At 34.8% G+C, this 19,360-nt stretch overlaps 1 protein-coding gene across 1 annotated transcript in view; it reads right to left on the bottom strand.

Moving 5' to 3' along the window:
* LOC128995135 (ABC transporter G family member 23-like) overlaps nucleotides 1-17,307 on the bottom strand; it is a 56,479-nt gene extending 39,172 nt beyond the window's left edge. Inside the window, exon 1 of the mRNA XM_054420046.1 lies at nucleotides 17,156-17,307. The gene's annotated coding sequence lies outside the window, so the exon portion shown is untranslated. The remainder of the gene's footprint in view (nucleotides 1-17,155) is intronic.
* Between the last annotated feature and the right edge of the window lie 2,053 nt (nucleotides 17,308-19,360).

The following is a 19,360-nucleotide window of genomic DNA, read 5'->3' on the forward strand; positions in this document are numbered from 1 at the left end:
AAATACAAGATCCCCTGCAGTATGAAGGTCATCAGGACGACTGTGTCGCTTTGTTACTGACGCATTGATCAGCTGTTTAGCCAACGTCCATTTATCACATGCGCTAGTTTCAAGGTCAGCTGAATCCTGATTCAAACTGTGCAAGCTTTTGAATTTCCCGGATCAATCCGGCAACCTTCTAAATTACCAGACAACACAGATATCCAGCTATAGTAAGTTATTTATTCTATTAAGTTGTTTCTTACAAACAATCCACACCTCAACTGACCGATTCACCTTCACGATAGGTTTAGGCTATCGTGAGTCGGACATACAGATGAATGCCCGGCAGTCCGAAGGTCCTACAGGACCACAGGACAAAGACAAGGACGGCGTCGCAGCCCAGGCGTTGCTAAAGTGTTTGTGAAATCTGCTTGCTATTGCAATCTACACGCCGCTAGTTTTCTCCCGCCTCATTTCATTTTTTCACCACACTCGTCTTTTCCTCGTTCTGCTCGTGTAGGCGTAAGACAGCATTTTCAACACATGGCTGTCGTGAGAATGAATCATGATGTTGGTTTTGAAACGTAGAAACAGTAGTTGACATTTAGTTTGGTTGATTAGTGGCACAGATTTGGCATTTCTCTAGTCAAGGAGGAAAGCCACGAATGCCTAACTCGGTTACTGTCTAAGCTACCAACTAATTATATAGCCAATGACCCTAAAAAGGTATTTTCTACGATTTAATTGGTTGACCACGTATTCATTTGTCCGTTCCATCGATGTATATAGTTGTCTATCCTGACCATGAGCATGGGCTTTGACGAGCCAAATTGAATAATGTCTTCAAGTAGAAAATAAATCCTTCCATATTACGCTTTAGAATATGTCAAACATTCTATGGATGAAAACTACCCATCAATCTATGGAGGGTGTAGTAAAATGTATATTACTCTTAACCTTCATTATTCCAGACAAAAATCTAAACCAATTTTCAAGATAAATTTTGAAGATTGCCAAGCTGTTGTGTCTAAGTAGTTATGTGCTTGGTTAGTATAGTATTCATGAGGATTTCCCAGGTGTCAATGAATAGTTTAGCTCACAATTCGTTAGGAAACCTCTGATTAAAACTAATGGACTGTATTTACTACAAGGTCAGACTGTATTATTCAAAACTAATTCATTCTTTCCTTTCTTCCACAATTTAACCATAGGCCTACTGGAACCATTTACGTTGGGAAAGGTTTTGACAATGAATTAAGGGACCCATGGTAAGGGAATCGTAACATTTATTTCTATTCTTTTCTATGTTGAGTGTACAATAAGCTGAAAACCCTTTGGACCACTAAACTATTGGTATTAAATTATTGATGCAAACCGCGAATAACTGTCCTCCACAGCAAGGTCGCGCCATTAACGCTGATATCGTTGCATCAATACTTGCGATTGTGTACAAAACTGCTTACACAAGCGATTGTCGCCGACCTAATTATGAGGCCTTCAACTTGACCTGTACATTCCTTCCTATCTCATGAGGTAATCCTTTGTATACTCTACAGTCTACAGTCTACACAACCGTGAGAGTACTCCTGGGAATTGATTCCTTCAATGTATCAGCATCAGCACTTTATCAGTCGTTAAGGTGTTGTTGTTCGTGTTCCTATACATTTTTGGGTGGATCACATAGTGGCGAAAACTTGAACATAACCTCTGACAGGTTATGATAGGTTAATAAGGTCAGCTTAAGTTGAAGGGGTTGAAGGTGGTACGAGTTTAGCTGATTTTGGGTAGCGGAGTGGTTAGATGTATCGTTTTCAAATGCCTCGTTTGCCTGGTTATTGGAGTTTCCACTTATCATAGAGCTTTGTACTGTCAAAATATTATACCAATTGTATTATACAAGTTTTACCCAGATATGACTGGTCAAGAATTTGAACCTTTAAAAATCCATAAAAAACTTGTAGTTATTGCTCGAGCTTTCGCACTCTTCAGTTGTGATTCAATTGCCTTCGTTATTTTTTCTTTTTGACTGTTCTAAACACCTTTTGTTTTCAGCTATTGTGTTTTCCGGCGTTTCCCGATTTACACACTTAGTCGTTTTAAATTTTCCTTTTCACCTGAAGATTGAAATGGTCGTTTTAGGGATATTTAAAGATCCCAAAACGGCTTTAACACTTTCTTTCCAGTGTGGCGTAACACTTTTATCATGAGAAAATGTTCGAAATAATTCTATGAACAACATAGACCTGTTCATACCAACGATGAAATAAATTAATAATAAACAATGAATAAATGGTTAAATAAATAAACAAGTAAATGCTTCAGCTATGGAATAACTCAAAATAAAACAAAAATAGCTGAAAAAGTTATGAACGTCTAAAATATATATGTGGAAAAACATCAAATTTCTAACATACCACGAACTCAACTTGTTTATATTTTGCTTGCTACCAGAACTAGGAAATTCATTTATTGCCGTACTTGCAGGAAGCGCTGTACCAGTTGACATTGTAGATCTGCTAGTTTGCTGCCTACCATTCTGGCACACATACCTGCTGGACTGGTCGTCGACTAGAACACTGAAACTACACACCACTGAACACTACTGAACTCGTGGACCGTCTGAGGTAACCACGGGAAACCGACTATTTTGTACAACCTCACTTGTTGTACAACCATAAAAAATACCAGTCATAAATGTTCATAAAGCACTACAGTTTAGTAGTTCTTTTACATGTTAGAGTAGACATGAGTTGATGGATTCGTAATATTCATTGTGTCGCAAAATTCATTAATTGGGTTTGAAGAATGGGGGTATCTGGTCAGAAAATGATTTGTATTCTTAACAGGTATACAAAGATGAAGATCTGAACAACGATACTCTAATTATGTATGATAGCGCTGAGAGGAGGATATGTTAATCAGCTATTAACTTGTTAACTATTAGTCCGCTATAGTAATATCCTTATTTCCAATTAAATACACTCAGCAATCGGCAAAATAACAATCAGATTTAAGATCAAATTAATTGTAAAATCAGCTGGAAGAATAGCTTGTAAAATCGGATGGAATAAAGTTCGAAGAATAAACTATCAGTTTGAAGATTGATTCGTACGGTACAACTAGCTAGACGATTAGTCCGTCCAACCAACAAGAAAATTAGTGCATACGAAAAATGTAGGCTGTAGAATCAGTCCAAATACTCAGATGGTAGATTAGTTCTAATTATCATAAGAGTAAAACATGTTCAAACAATTCGGTGGAGGATGAGCTAGTAGCATAAAGGTTATTACGTGCAGTCTTCGGTAGATTAGTTTGATGAATCAGCTGGAAGTAAGTTTGTACAATCAGCTGGAAGATTAGTTCGTACAATCAGCTGGAAGATAAGTTCGTACAATCAGCTGGAATATTAGTTCTTATCGTACAATCAGCTGGAAGATAAGTTCGTACAATCAGCTGGAATATTAGTTCTTATCGTACAATCAGCTGGATGATAAGTTCGTACAATCAGCTGGAATATTAGTTCTTATCTTACAATCAGCTGGAAGATTAGTTCGTACAATCAGCTGGAATATTAGTTCTTATCGTACAATCAGCTGGATGATAAGTTCGTACAATCAGCTGGAATATTAGTTCTTATCTTACAATCAGCTGGAAGATTAGTTCGTACAATCAGCTGGAAGAATATTAGTTCGTACAATCAGCTGGAAGATTAGTTCTTACAATCAGCTGGAATCATCGACAAAGTGTCGCAAGATACCCACGCAGCACCATTATCCGACCTCCAACTTGAAAGGTCAATGATATTCGATGATGTATGAAAGAAGGAAGTCAGAGAGGTCCTTGCGGCGCGGCGCGACGTCCCAATAGGTACTGAACCACAAACAGATGTACCTACTGCAGTTATGACATCGCTTATGATAGGTATTGAATGTAATCTCTAATCGATATCTCGGAAAATTAATGTCATTTCATAATAGGTTATTGTTTTCCTTCGGGTCTGTAGAATACATCCATGAGACTTCCTTTTGTCGTCCACTAATATTATTTTACTTACGTATCTTATGTCCAAACTTTGACAAATTGTTTTATGTTACATTTTAATAGTGGTGAAAATCTCCGAAACATGTACACAAAATTGTACGAGAAAAAACTTAAAACTCTACTGAAGGTATTACTGAAGGTTATACCTTATATCTTATTATTTGTCTTATAACTGACATAATTTTAACCGTCTTCTTATTTAATCATTTACAACAATCAGCTAATGTTGGACCCTATTATAGTAGCCTAAATGACTGTTATCAGGACTACTCTTTATATATTTGACAACTTAAAATCTCCTGAAACATTAAAATTATTCTATTTACCAATACATAAACAACAATTGTCGTGCTATTTAGGTCACAACCTTGTAATAATATGGTAACCTCGTTAAAAGACATAAATAATCATCTCTTAATTGTACAAATTAACCGGAATTAGTATTTCTACTATCTTAAATTTTACTTACATAATAATACAACTGGCCTGTTTAATTCCACTGGAGGTCTTTTGTTGATTGAGTTTGATTGATGAATATTTATTGGCCTTTATTTTATTCTAAAGATTTTTTGTCACCTACTAACATTGTAATATTAGCCTGTAAGCTTAAACTTCTTTTTAAATGAGGCAAATAAGTAAGCCATAAAAGTGATAGTTTTATAATATTCGAAATCATTACAGAGTGTTGTCATTGAGTTGAGCTTTCCCAAGTCTCTTTAAATAACTCTTGGTCACTTAATGAGGTTTAAATCACCGAATGAGACTCAGATATTGTGAAAGTAACATCTACATCAATAATTGTCATTCGAATGGACTATGGACTCCCGGGAAATTGTTTTGATAAGTTAATAATATTTTTACTTGAATTTGAGTTTGTAAAATTATTTGAATTTTTTTGTTATGTGAATAAAATTTGCTAAGTTTGAGACACTTTCACTTTCTAACGGATATAATACCAAATGAATATTTGAATATTTGTATTACAACCTAAAAATGGATGAAACCATAATTAACTCATCGACAAACAAAAGTACATTTAACCATTGCATTTGAATAGTGCAAGTGAAATTTCCATAGGGTTTCAAAATATTTTAAGCTCGTTCGATAGGCGTTTCACTTTTCTTCGTTTGAATCCGGTGATGTTAACAAAATTATTATCTTTTGTTTAGGGTAAATTTTATAATTTGTGTTTTTACTTTTGGGTTACACGAAAGGACAAGCAATGGTTTACAAATAAATTTGTCTTCCATGTTTTTAATGCATTATTAAATACAACATAAAAAACAAAGGATCAATAAATAAAGACACCCACTTTTAAAACCAAGTAGGAAACATATAATAAACCAGTCTTCAGCTGCCCCAAAGGGTGTAAGTCTATAGGGGCTATGTTTGGTGTACACAACGAGATACCTTAGTAGACATACGATCTATATGGACCATCTATAGCCAATTATTATATTTATATAGAAAATAGTTGACTGCGCCACTGACGAAGTGAGTTAATGCCATGATAGTTGACATGAAATCTATATTAATAATACGCTAGGCCTACATACTTTGTGAACAATAAGGCTTTTTGCTTTAAGATTTAACCCCACATATTATATACCAAAATGTGCGTCTAGGTGTGAAATAGATTTGCAAACTGACCATACATTTTTGATAAAATGTCTCTTGGGCTCTGCCCCAGTGGCTTTTAAAGTTTCCATGTTATCCTCATGAAGTGAAAGGGGATCCTTATTTGTTTACATTATGATCAGCTGGGTATTATTTCTTGCGCAATCATTGACAGAACCGATTTGCAAACTACAGAAACACCTTGGAAAGTCATAGAACACCACCAAGTAGAAGAAAAAGAAATAGGCTACTGTTTTATTAGAATGTTTATAATCGTTATTATGGACAACCTAATGCGGCAATGAGTGGGAAACATTTGTATAAAACGCTAAAATACAATATCAGCTTTTGAAAAATTATAAGATATTTACAAGAAATGTTGATGATATCGAACTGTTATGTACATCATGAGTGTTTCCATAATCTTTGAGTCGACTCTTTTAAAGTCATCGGAAATTATGACTGTCATTCGTTTTAAAATAACGCCTGTAATAGTTCGCAATTGCTCGAATTCGAGCAACAGGTAAACTAGTTGATATTATTGCAAATGTGTAAAAAGTGTGTATTTAATATTCATAATAATATTAATACTCTGAATATTCATAGTATTAATATTCATACTATAGTGTGTATATTCGTATACATTATTGAAAAGCAGCATTTGATGCTATGGACCCCTAGTAAAATATATATTAGCTATAGCTTACAATAAGCTGTTCTTTCAGATTAACTTCGTTTAAAAGTCAGCAATTGGCAGCAACGCACTGAAATACGACTATTTTTATTCTAAAACTAACAACAAAACATTAAGATTGAAAGTCTAGTTCTTTTTCATATGCCTAGTCCAGATTAAGAGTTGTAGGGGATGTTCCATAAAACCAGTAAAAATATAACCATGTGTGCCCATAATCAGTGAAATGTTTAGGTGAAAATTGGTTAACTAAATGTGTCCTTGGCCACCGTTCATGCCCCGAGTACAACACCTACAGTAGTCACCCAGAAACTGAGGACAAACCGATTAGCCATAATGGCTTCACCAATAAACAAGAACACTGTTACACGTTCACTTCTTATTTGTACACCTAAATTGGAAGACGCCAATCGTCTGAAACCATTGTTGTTCCACCAGCTGTTGCATTGTTGTCAATTTTCGATATGTGTATCACAGTTGATAATGGTTTTGCTTCCGTAAGCCTGACTATATGTTTAGATATATACTACTATAGATTAAAGCGTAGACATTCCTATTTACATTGTTGCTTTATTAATCTATGGTACTATCCTCGAATACTTCAAAAGACCCGGTATGGACCATAAACATAAATAAATTACATTTTTGGCCCGAAAGTAAACAAAATCATATGTTAATTAATGCTATTAGTATAGGATTAGTTTAGGTTTCGGACCAAAATCGTAATTTTTTATGTTTATCGTGATCCATCGGCATTCGGCAATGCAGTGTACTGAGCCAGGGATGCAACTGGAAGTAGCACTGAATGTGAAGATTGACTGATTGAGAGACGTTGGCCGCCGAGGTAGGTTTATCACTTCAGTATTTATGGTGTAGATCTAGATCTTTGAAAAGTACAAGGGTGCTGCATTATTATTTTTACCTTGTAATTAAGTTATGAACCCGATAAAACCCAATTTACGCACAGGTCTCCTTGTTTTACATTAACTGCAGTGAACGTGAAACCTACAATCCGACGTTCATGTACGTATATGTACATCATCTACCATTCTCTTGCCGCTCGGAATGGGCAAATCGGGACATACCAGAATCAGCATTGAATGATTCAACAAAATCCCCGACAGTTATGTAAACGATGGCTAGCGTTTCGTGCTGTGCCTTCTCGACTTTCACTTTTTCAGGGCCACCACCACCAAATAGTGACCTGATGGGTCTAATTATCAAACAACTTGTTTCTTATTAAATTTCCGCAGTGATCTGTACTAGAGTTAGACGCGTTGGTATCAGTTCCATTTAATTGCGACGGATGAAAAAAAATGTTGGTACTGAGTTTTGGGATGGTTTTATGCACACGGATTTCAAAATGTTTGGATATCAATCTGTATTGATTGTACAACGAATATTAGAACAGAAACGGTATGGATCACGAATACTAGAAAAATACCGGTATAGATCATAAACATAAACAAATGACGTTTTTGGCCCGAAAATAAACATGATTTAACATTGTTTAAATGGAACTGCCAAAACATTATGTTCAATGCTATTAATATAGAATTCGGGCCAAAAACGTCATTTGTTTATGTTTATGATCCATACCGGTATTTTTCTAGTAATCGTGGTATGGATGATACACATAAACAAATTACGTTCCTGGCCTGATTATTTATACTACATAGTAACCGTACAGCTGGTCGGGACGTTTTTGACAGCTCTATAAAAAGCAATAAGACGTGTATGACGTGTATCAGTAACGTAATTTGTTTATGTTTATAATCCATACAGTTTATGTTCTAATATCCATGGATTGTATCTTTGACTAATCGAATAACGATTGTATGTTAAAGTATATCTTTCGTAAAAGATATTGAACTACAGGACTGAAATTTTCCACTCATCGAATATACAGATAGATTTAGTTGTAGATCCGATTAAAATAACTTATCAGAACATAGTCGAGGTTCTGGAGCTAGAATCCCATTAAGACGAGGAGGTTGATTATCTAAGATAAACTTTATTTAAAATACTTAAAGTTGTTAACCTTGAACTCGAGTTTTATAGTTCCGGTTCGTCCTAAGTCGCCTCGTCCGCGGAAAGTCCTTGTCGTTTGTCGAGAATTCAGCGGTTTATGTCTGAAAGGTTGGCATAGTAAAGTCATAGTCTGTAGAACGATTTAAAAAATCGTTTCCTCACAAGTTGAGTGGGACTTCCAGTTTTAGCTTTAGAAGAAGAGTGTTGTCATACATCTTTTCGTAAATAATCTGGTTGGATCTTGGTGGATTAAATATGGCTGACACTGTACACATATTTCCAGCAAGTAAAGTTTAATAGTTAGGAAAATGTCTTTTAAACACTCATGGGAAAATATGAAGTCAGTTTTTAAGTGTGTTTTACGGATGGTTATTAAATATAATGCACGATTATATTTTATTTTAGAATAGTTTACAATGTGTGCTTTAATTACCATATCAAGTCATAAAAAGGTAATATAATGCAAAGGGAAGGCGTAATGGTTTACAACTTTATAGTTACTGAAAAACAAGAAATACGAGTTATATACAGGTCAGAGACATAGCTTTAATATTTTTGGCTGAACCACAAGTATAAAAGGTATCAAGTTACCTGACTACTGCCAAAATGTTCCTGTGTAATCCTTATGGATGACGCGTTTCGATGATTAAGTCCTCAACTTCAGATCTTGTACATGAACACTAATAAATCTGTCGCTTCGAGAAGGTTGTCAAAAGTTTAAATGCGTGACACGGGCACATATTGTATACAAAAGTGGACATTTGCACGAGACAACAACGAGTAGGCTTACAAATAAGGAACCATAAGGATTATGCACTTATAAGAGGGTGTGTTTGAATTATATAATGAAGTTTTAAAAGACGGGAACCACCCCATCTAATCCATTTGAAGATTTAGTTTCGAATTCAAATATATTTATTCACAATTAAACAGCAACATGGCCTATAGTAAAGTTCACGAACTGATCGGCGAGGTCCATTATATATCCAGGATCTCCGTTGTCTTCAAAGTTTAACCATACAATTGTGTTCTCGGAAGTGGAGATTTGACACCAATTGTTCCATAAGAACACCGCACTCTTTATAAAACAACGACACACATGAAAGTGCGTATATTCAAAGCTAATTATTATGAAAGCAGAGTGAGTGAAAAATGGAGAAAAAGTGATCTGTTGGTTTGTTACTGACAAAGATCAGATGTGTATTAACCATAACGATTTTAAATCTCAATGACCAAGGACTATTGGGTAAAGTTTTGAAACATCAAAAAGCTACTGATTTTCCGAACCAGCGACCTTCTGATATGTATGCGAAAATACCCACTTAGTTGCCCAGCTACAGCCAACTCGCTGAGATCAAGCCACACTATAATAACTTATAAATAACTGACTCGACTTATTTTTTCATTATATAACTGACCTTGGCTGTCGAGGGAACCAGTTACAGAACCACCAGTCCAGGGCTGACAGCAGGTTGTCGGTCCCATTAAAGGTCCTCCGCCCAGAGCGAGGTAAAGGATGCGTGCTACTCCTCACGAAGGACCTCGCAGACCTTGGAGTTTTTGTAAAAATAGTTCGTAACCACTTCCCCAGAGCATGAGTCCAGGCAGAGAAGCCATTAAGTCAAGTTTTATGTGAAAATTACACCGTTCCGATTAATAATTTCGTAACTTTGTTCTTGATTGTGCAAATTTTACTCGCTCTCCGTATTGATGAGTTCACTGGATCTGCATATCAAGAAGGTTCTAAATGTCTGGGAAAATCATTTCTAAAATGTCTTCTATCACCGACCGTCTCATTTTATGTGGGCTTTGGAATCCAGGAAAATGTGTGATGTTAACCTCAGCCATGTCATTGAAATTCTAAGGTTTTAAAAGGGTAAACGTTTTAACAGTGTGAAATTAGGATTTTTGCTTTAGAGTGGACTCATGAATATTTTTCGACTCTTGGTTTTGAGATTTTGATTATTCTTTGCTGGTACTACTCAAAATATCGGTGTTTAAATTAAAACAATTTATAAAAGTTTCAAAAACTAAGTTACAGTTCTACTGCATTATTTGGAGTATAACTTTTATAACCTATTTACAAAAGCCAAAGCATTTGATTACACACTTTAAGGATTTATTAAATTTAATAATGTTGTATAGCTATTAATGGTATACTTATCAATGTATTATGACATTGACTGGTAGAGTGGTTTAAGTTTTAGTTCTGGCTTAATAATCATAAGAAATCAGAAGAAGTCGGTTATATCCTGAGAAAAGTCTGTTGTAGCTTTTTGGTGGTTCGAAACTGGATCCAGCAGCTGTTTTTGATCATTTGGCTTTTAATGGCCATGTCTAAAGAATCAGCTGATCTTAGTCAGTAACAATGCTACATGTGACATTTCACATGATTTCACAATCATCTTTCGATTCCAGGCTGTATACAACATTGTGTGTGCTTGTCTCGATGTGATATTATAATATTTTATTATAATGGCAATGATAAAAACCCTCTTATAAGTCTTGAAATTTCATGCTTTGGTAAATAAAACATTTGTCAATACAACATCGTCTAAACAATAATCCTCAAAGCTCAAGATCAAGAACACAAAAACCACTTTTAACTTGCTATAGTAAATATACGGTATCGATTTCAAAACTAGCAATTTCTCACGAAGAATTTAACCATGACGTACAATAACAGATGTTGTGTTTATCGTATTATGTTATTATAAAACCGCGGCAATTTCATTGTGGTAGCGATTACGCAAGTGCTGCTATTCTCTCGGCACACGACGGTAAATGTAATTCACACAAGAAGTGTCATTAGTTATGTATGCCAATGATAGTCTTGAGAAATTGAGAAAACCATCTTAAGTCTTTGTTACAACCAGATCAACATGGGCTATAAGAGCATATGGAAACTGTCGTAATAGATTACACATAACCCCTTATAGATTAATCTGACAATCTTATGGGCTAGATCGGCTTGAGGATATTTATAGAGGGTTTTCTCTCTCCGGTTTATGAATAGGGAGTTTTCTTTGTTTCTTGTTATTTAACCAACTTTGGAACCTGTAGAACTGTAGAAAACTATACTTGTAATAGTGTATACATGTATAGTGCTCCTCAGTAGGAGCAAAATTTTGAGCACTCAATTGTAACTGAAAAGTTGTAGAACTAAATATTATACTCCTCATAAGATATATCTACAATCATAAAACAGATTCACAACGCAAATCATCACTCAAAAAAATAATTAGACTACGACCGTCAAGTATACACACACTGTGGATTAAATATTTAATTCCCATGTTAACATTCTAGCCAGTGTTACTGTAACCATTGAATAACAAATTACTTAGTTCAATCACAGAAAACAAGTAATTTACTCTTCGAAACTAAAAGAGAACCCTTGAAAATATCCGATTGTTAAAATAACACCCCTTTCCATGTATTAGGAAACTGTGCAAATTGCGTCCTATTTTATCGTTTGCGTCCTTGAAGATTTGGAAACATCCTGTTTTCTTTGTTAAGTCATCGGAAACTTATGACGTCAAGACAACACGGCATGATTTGAGTCTTCAAAAGTGTTTTAATAGGTTTACTACATAAGATGATTAGTTAACTGATGACTAAACCCTAAAACTTTGAAACGTTGACTTTTTAATCAAAGTCATTCTTTTCAAGACCACAAAATGTATTTATGTTTTCCAGGAAAATTCGATGGATGGAAGATCAATTAAAAACCAATGGAATCAATTTTGTCGACTCATATCTAACCAATAAATGAGTTCTCGGTTATCATTCTTTATAAACAGAGGGGTGCTCCAGCTTATAAACATCGGATCTTCTTGTTTTAAAAGGTGGATAAAAAAACATGGAATCAACCAATGGAATCAATTTTGTCGACTCATATCTAACCAATAAATGAGTTCTCGGTTATCATTCTTTATAAACAGAGGGGTGCTCGAGCTTATAAACATCGTATATTCTTGTTTCAAAAGGTGGATAAATAACAAGAAACAATCCGGGTATAAAACATTTAAAACTGATCTATAAGGAAGGTTATGCTATAAGGGAGTTAGTTGAATCATGCTATTGTCTAATAATGGTATGTTCCTATTTATGCCTTGATTAATTCTTGCATTAAAATTGGACAAATTCTAGTTTAAAAGTGCAATTCATATTTACACTATTCTGTATAATCAGCTGTTACATTGTTGTTCAAGGCTAACCACTTGGAGAAGAAACGTGCAATCATTTTAAAACATCGTCACTTAATGAATAACCCGATAATTTGTAGCGATCAAAACACTTCGAGCTGAAGCGTATGAAACATGTAAATGATGTTATATTAGAAGTAATTTGCATGTTAACATGTTCATAATAATACACAAAAGTTCTTGAATAAGTATCTATTGGTGTTTCGTTCTTAAAAATGTCCGAGTTTATTAGAACATTGTTGCGAAAGCGAATAACATGTCATTACATCTCTTTGTTGTGAGGTTGCGCGTGCAACAAATATTCTAGGTTAAACATAAAATGTGTAACTAGCCAGGACCTCTACAATAGTAAATACAGTCTATTATCGGTTTTGACCTCATATTTCAATAAGAAAACAAAACTTAATTTCTGGTGCATCAGTATTCATTGTTATTGTTTGTGTCGGGTATTTAAATACTCACCAAACTATGAGGCATAAGGTAATTATTATCAATCAGCAATCATTGAGATGGGGACGCCACCTACCGGTTCGACCCTGACTTAAGTCAGAAGTTTTTTTATGTCAGAACCACATAAATATTGGAATACGCAGCATTTTGTCTCTGTCTCAATAAATAATTATTCACTCGAACGTCTTGTGAAGAAGTGAATTCATACGGAGGTTAAGAATGCACTAGGCTGTTTTTAGCTGCTTATGGAACCAGCAAGGAACACATGTTGAAATCTGTAATTTGGGTTTTCCGTGCTTGCGACTTGACCGGTCGCGGGTGGCTTTGAATCAGCTGATGTCCACTAAACGTTCCTCTTCAATGTTCATTAACTGTTTTGATAACTCGCTAGATATAACACCAGAGGACAGGAAATACTTCTTAAATAGGTGAATGGAAATATATTATGTTTTGATGAATAGTTTATAAAGTTGCTAGAAAAGTAATCGTTAACATCAAAACGGACTTAAGTATCTACATTATTCAAAGAATTTGTTGGATTTTTGGATGCAGCAAATTAAATTAACACCTAAATATTTATTTTTATAGGCGTATTTGGCATAAATTCAAAGCTCTTATCCTCTAGATGTGCCTTTTGCGGGTTTGAGTGACATCCCGTGAAATCCCTTTGTCCTATAGGCTTTTAAAATTTCATAGTGTGTGCTGAATTCTGTTGTCAACCATCTGAACTTTTCAAGTTTACATTTGTTTACATCAAAACAGATGGCCATAATGCAATTTTGTTTACATCCATACGAAAATAGGGTTATCTATTGTTGGTGATGTTTCAATGAATTCAAGTAAAATGCTGTAATGTTATTTGTATAAAATGTAAAGAAGAAAATGACTTACGTTAGATGTTGTGATAGGATTTTGTGATTTCATAGTAGGTCTACCTATGTTTTTTTTTGTGTTTTAGGGGATTCAAGTAAAATATTGTTATGTTATTTGTTTAAAAATTAAAGAAGAAAATGACTTACGTTAGATTTTGTGTTTTCATATTATGTTTCTTTAGTATTTGTAATTTTTCTAAGATGCCTCGAAGAGATCGCGCACGCAATGAGAATAATAGGGCTCGCAATGCAAATAATAGATATATGATGTAAAATAATCGTTTTCACCCTTATCAAATATATCTCGGATTTTGAAAAAGTACTTTAAAACTGATTTTGATTTTAGCTGATCCGTAGATAACGAATCTAAAAGGGAGTATGTTCAATCATTGACTAAGGAAATAAAAGTTTGTTTCCCTTGTCTGTGGTTCAATCTAGGAAAGTAGTCTAATGAGCAAAGCAATCTGAATGAAGCAACGAGCACATGGAATGGAGTCGATAAGCTGAAGCTAAGTAAATAAAATCAGCTCAGTTTATCCATAGTAATGTTTGTACAATGTTTAGTATCGCACCTCAAATCGATAGTAGAGTTGTTGAACATGTTTAGCATATGGCTCGCGTTTTTGATCAGAGATTCTTATGTTTTGCACTGTTGTAAAATTTAACAAGCTGCTATAACCGTGCTTGGCAACGGGAAGAAAATGTGACCTAAAGAGCTATTAAAGTAATTCTGATGTGTGCTTTAAAATACGGCAAGTCTATGATTTAGTTTGAAAATATAAACTGATTTAAAAGTGTAAACCTACTTACTTTCAAACTCCTACTTTTTATGTTAATAGATTCAAAAGTATATGACAACATACCTTAGTGTAGCAACAGCATCAATTTCTTCATATTGATGCTTCACGAATGACATGTTTTACTGTACCATAATTCTTCAACTTTAGTCAAGCCTCTTTACATGTAGCTTACTATATAAATTACAAAATGAAACTTTGAGCAATACTTTACAAAACGTATACAACCTTTCTTTAAAAACCAAACATAACCCTCCTAAATCTACTTTTTCGAGTAAATAAACAAACACCAGTTCATTGTACTGACCAGCTGTTCCATTAACTAAATTAAATTAAACTTTGGAAGCATGCCAGGCGTAGCCCTTTGGAAATCAGCCTGTGGGGCAGAGCCCTTAGGAAATTCATCCATATCAATACTTTTCGGCAAATCTACACACTCTAAGCTTGACATATGCCTATATTTTTATTTGGTAAATGGCCTTAACAGTTTACATAAAATTTAATTGTATCACTTTAATAATATAATAGATTTTGCCACTTTGCGATATAATGTGTGGTATGTCATTTAATATACAATGAACGTATAACCTTTACATATATTTAGCTAGGTGGAAGCATAGGTTAAAGGTAGTAGGCCTAATATATTTCATCTATGTTACACTAAGAACATCTAGGCTACACTTGTACCTAAGGCTCGGCGGTTAAGTATTTCTAAGAGAGCAACACATTATTTTGCGAGCTAGCACAAATAACTATAGCGTTTTGCGAAATTAGCTTCGTAAGAATGTGTTGTGTAAAATTACTTGGAAAACACCCGTAACTACCAAGCGCAAGTTATTTCCTAAAAGTTCATTGTTGGGTTGGTTCAAGTTGTTGTTTTAGAAGCCATTGCGGTCGCATAACGCAGCTCTTATATACACAACAACATTTTACAACTTATGCAGAATTTTCAGAGAGGTTGTTTATAAGTTAGTTGCACCTACGGCAGAGTTTGTAACTAATCTTGTTATGTTCTTGGTACTATTTCCCCACCTATTATCACTCAACAACGGTTAAGACAGCAACGTAGCTTGCGTACATATTTCAAAACTGAATATAAGGGATATTCAATGGCTGTGTGAATGTAGAAAGTTAGATAATCTATATAGCTTTGTTACTAGCTAAACTAAGGTTTTTTTTACCCAAAATCGTTACTTACGAAAATCTCAATGACCAAGGACAGCTGGGTCTAGTTTCGAAACATTAAAAACTACACTTTTTCTCACCTGAAGAAGTGACATTCCAGATCACGAAACGTTGTAATGGCATATTGATTGGTAACCATGTTGGGAAATTTCCCCAGTGATTTATAGTATCAATCAGTTTTAAATACTGTACACCCAACAACTTAGATGTTGAAAACAGTGATAAAAACGTCAACGTTGAATGAAGAACCAAACTATTTCTATATGCGTACGCATAACGATTTTGTCATAAATTCTGAATATCAAAGTACCGATAGAGCAATAGACCCATAGAAAATATCTAGATGTCACAAAAACGATTGTTTTCTGCCAAGAGCATTACTATTGCAAACCAGACGATTTATTGATTCAGCTAAATATTTCACCAAGCATAATTTCACTCGGTACTAGGTCAACTTTTCTGCGCACTTGTCAAGTTAAAAACAATAATGTGTCAGAGGACTGACACAGGACATAGGACATTGATTTTGTAATTATATTGATTACAATGTTACGTAATTGATTTGCAAGAGCTTGCGATTAAAATGTATATGACACGATTGCAATATTATGATCCTATTAAAACACTTTTAAATTCAAATTATCTATGAATTCGTTTGATTTTTAAGTTAGTACGAGCGTTAATTTAATCCAGTAATGAAGTCTGTTAAGTCATCAATTTAGGAAATAATACTCTGGTCTACTCTGGCGTCTAGGAACTACAAGGAGTGATAAACTATTTAATTCCCGAGGGTAGTTTGCATAAGACGTACTGCAGAGATGAAGATGTACGATTAGTTTATGACTTGTTTCTCTATACATTTCTTGTTGATATCAGTTCGACTTAGGAAATACTTGGAAATACCTTAGGCCTACACTTAGGAAATTCCAAACGGTTATTCTTGAGAATGGCCTAAAATATGCGTACGGCAAATATAAAGATGTATAATCAGTCTATGGGTACAGTAGTGTTTTAGGATAAAAACTATTCTAAGCTTAAACAAAAAATGTATAAGAATTATTATACCTCATAGTCATCTTCTGCTGTGTTATAACATGTGTTTTAAGTTGGTGTTTGCAGAAAAGCTATTGAATAGAAACTATTGGAATTTGTTTATATTGATGAAAATTACGATATAGCCCACTTCAACACACGTACACCCGTTAAACCGTTGAGCACATTCCAGACAAATTTCATCCACAAAACTCTCTAAAGATATTCATAACAAAATTGTCAACATACCTGTGTAGGGTGGCGGGTTGTACAACAGCTGACGTTAAACGTCAACGTCACCGTGTGAGTGACGTGTCTGTACTCAGCACTTAGCAGTCAGCGCGGCGCGCACTCCGGACTGAACTGAACCACTGAGGTCAGCGCGCTCTCCTCAGCTCTCAGACGGATACTCGTGTCGTGTGGAGGGACGGTTCCCTCTCTACTCTCCTCTACCTTAGACTTCCGTCATCCGAGACCAACAGTCACAACACGGGTGTCAAGGTCAAACCATGTTTACACTAAGTGGAAGCTAAAGTAGTGTGAAATTTGAGTGGAGTCTGGGGGTTTCAGGAAAAATAAAATATGTGAGAAAGAAGGGTAGGGATTAAATATTGATGTTGTGTGTTAAAGTATTGTTAAAGAGCTCTTGTGTGGGTAGAAGTTAATATCTTTACACACTTTATTGTTGGTAATAATTAAGTCAAGATATACAACTTTGAAATCTAAGTAACAACAAAGATCAATTATGCAATGTCACATTGATGAATTAGGAATGTTACGTTTGAACGGTCACACGGTGTGCAAAACTCGATCAATAAACCCTGAAATGTCCAACAATGTATTTAACAATTGCATCTATCAATGTGCAGTGTTGAATTAAATCGAGTGTGATGTTGCCTACGATCGAAATGCAATGTTCCTTCCAACAATGTGAATATTTTCGTCGATTTATTCACAATGTTGATTTCATCCTAGGGAAAGATCTGAGGTTGCCTTAGATCAAGACGAAATAAATTGTGCGTCGAACAATATGTAATGTCGCTTTCCAACAATGCACTTTCCTGATTTCATCTATCTATGGACAATGTTGAATCCACCCAAATGAGATGTTGCCTTCGATCAAGTTGAAAATTGGTGGCCTAAAATGTGTAGCGTCATATCTAAATCTTATGTAGCCCTTGACCAGAAGGAAATTTTGTATCTAACCATCCAACAATGTGCAGTTTTGCGTTTATCATAATGCACCAAATCCACTCAGCTACACCGGCATGTCTCGTCATACTACCTTGAGACACATATCTTTAACAAAATTATCATGGCGCAATCAAAATTCGTTCATTAGGGGTTTTATACTTTCAAAACAAGTTGACCAAAATATTTCGAAGCTAATTGTGGAATGCCTCAAGATAGTTAACTAATTTCAAGTTATTCCTAGACCATATTGCGTAAACCTCATCTTGTGATTATAGCTTGTGACAGAGCTTTTGTTGTTATTGCCAAATATAAACATACTCACACACACATAGTAGATTTCCCATCCTTATGCATCAGTTGAAGATAGTTAGTCAGTAACGTCTGGTGCCGCTATGATCGTGTTTTTGTTTGCAATTTATTTTTATTTCTTGTAATTTCATTTATGTATATTCTCGCTAAACCAAGTAGAAGGATCTAATCATAAACAATAACTCTTCCCTAGTCGTATTACCAAACAGTAAAGCACAACTCGTGAAAACCCCCCTAAATTAAGTTTATACAGAAACAAGATTTTGTCAACACTACCACCCAGTGCCACGAACATGAACTAGACACGTAAAACGAGCTTCAAATGAGATGAAGTCTATACCATTTTAGACTAACCAACCTCAGGTACAAAAAAATATTAAGCTCATTTTTCGTGTCTAGTGTATGTCCGGTGACACTGGGGGTTAGTATTGACAAAAATTGGTTTATATTATTTTAGGGTTAATGTCATGATTTGTTCTTTACTGTTTGGTTATATAACTAGGGTACGAGTTTTTGTTTATGATTATATAGTTTATTTGGTTAAACGAGGTTTTAAAGGGCTGAAACAACAAGAAAAACATTGTAAACAAAACACGACCTCTAAAGTGCACCGGGCAGAACTAACAATAAAATTTGCTTCAGCTGTTCCATAAGGATGAGAAATCTATTTAAGAGAGTAAGTTTTGGTTTTATATATGTCCATACCTGTTGTAGAACTGCCTACTCATACAAATCGGCAATGTTCTAAGTAAATTATAACATGGTGCCAGAAAATAGGCTTAAAATTGTGTACTTGCGGTGTAGTACCTCAGTGCCTCCTATGGTAATTACTTTTTATGGCCAACTATTCCTCCTTGAGTTATATATACCACATTTTTTACAAATATAGAACCGATGTTGTGCAGTTGTAGAAAAACGTTCTTCAATGTTTTTGAAGAACGTTTTTGAAGG

This window comes from Macrosteles quadrilineatus, unplaced genomic scaffold, assembly GCF_028750875.1.
Source record: "Macrosteles quadrilineatus isolate MER2022 unplaced genomic scaffold, UCM_ALF_1.0 Scaffold_5__1_contigs__length_97177068, whole genome shotgun sequence".
Lineage (NCBI taxonomy): Eukaryota > Metazoa > Arthropoda > Insecta > Hemiptera > Cicadellidae > Macrosteles > Macrosteles quadrilineatus.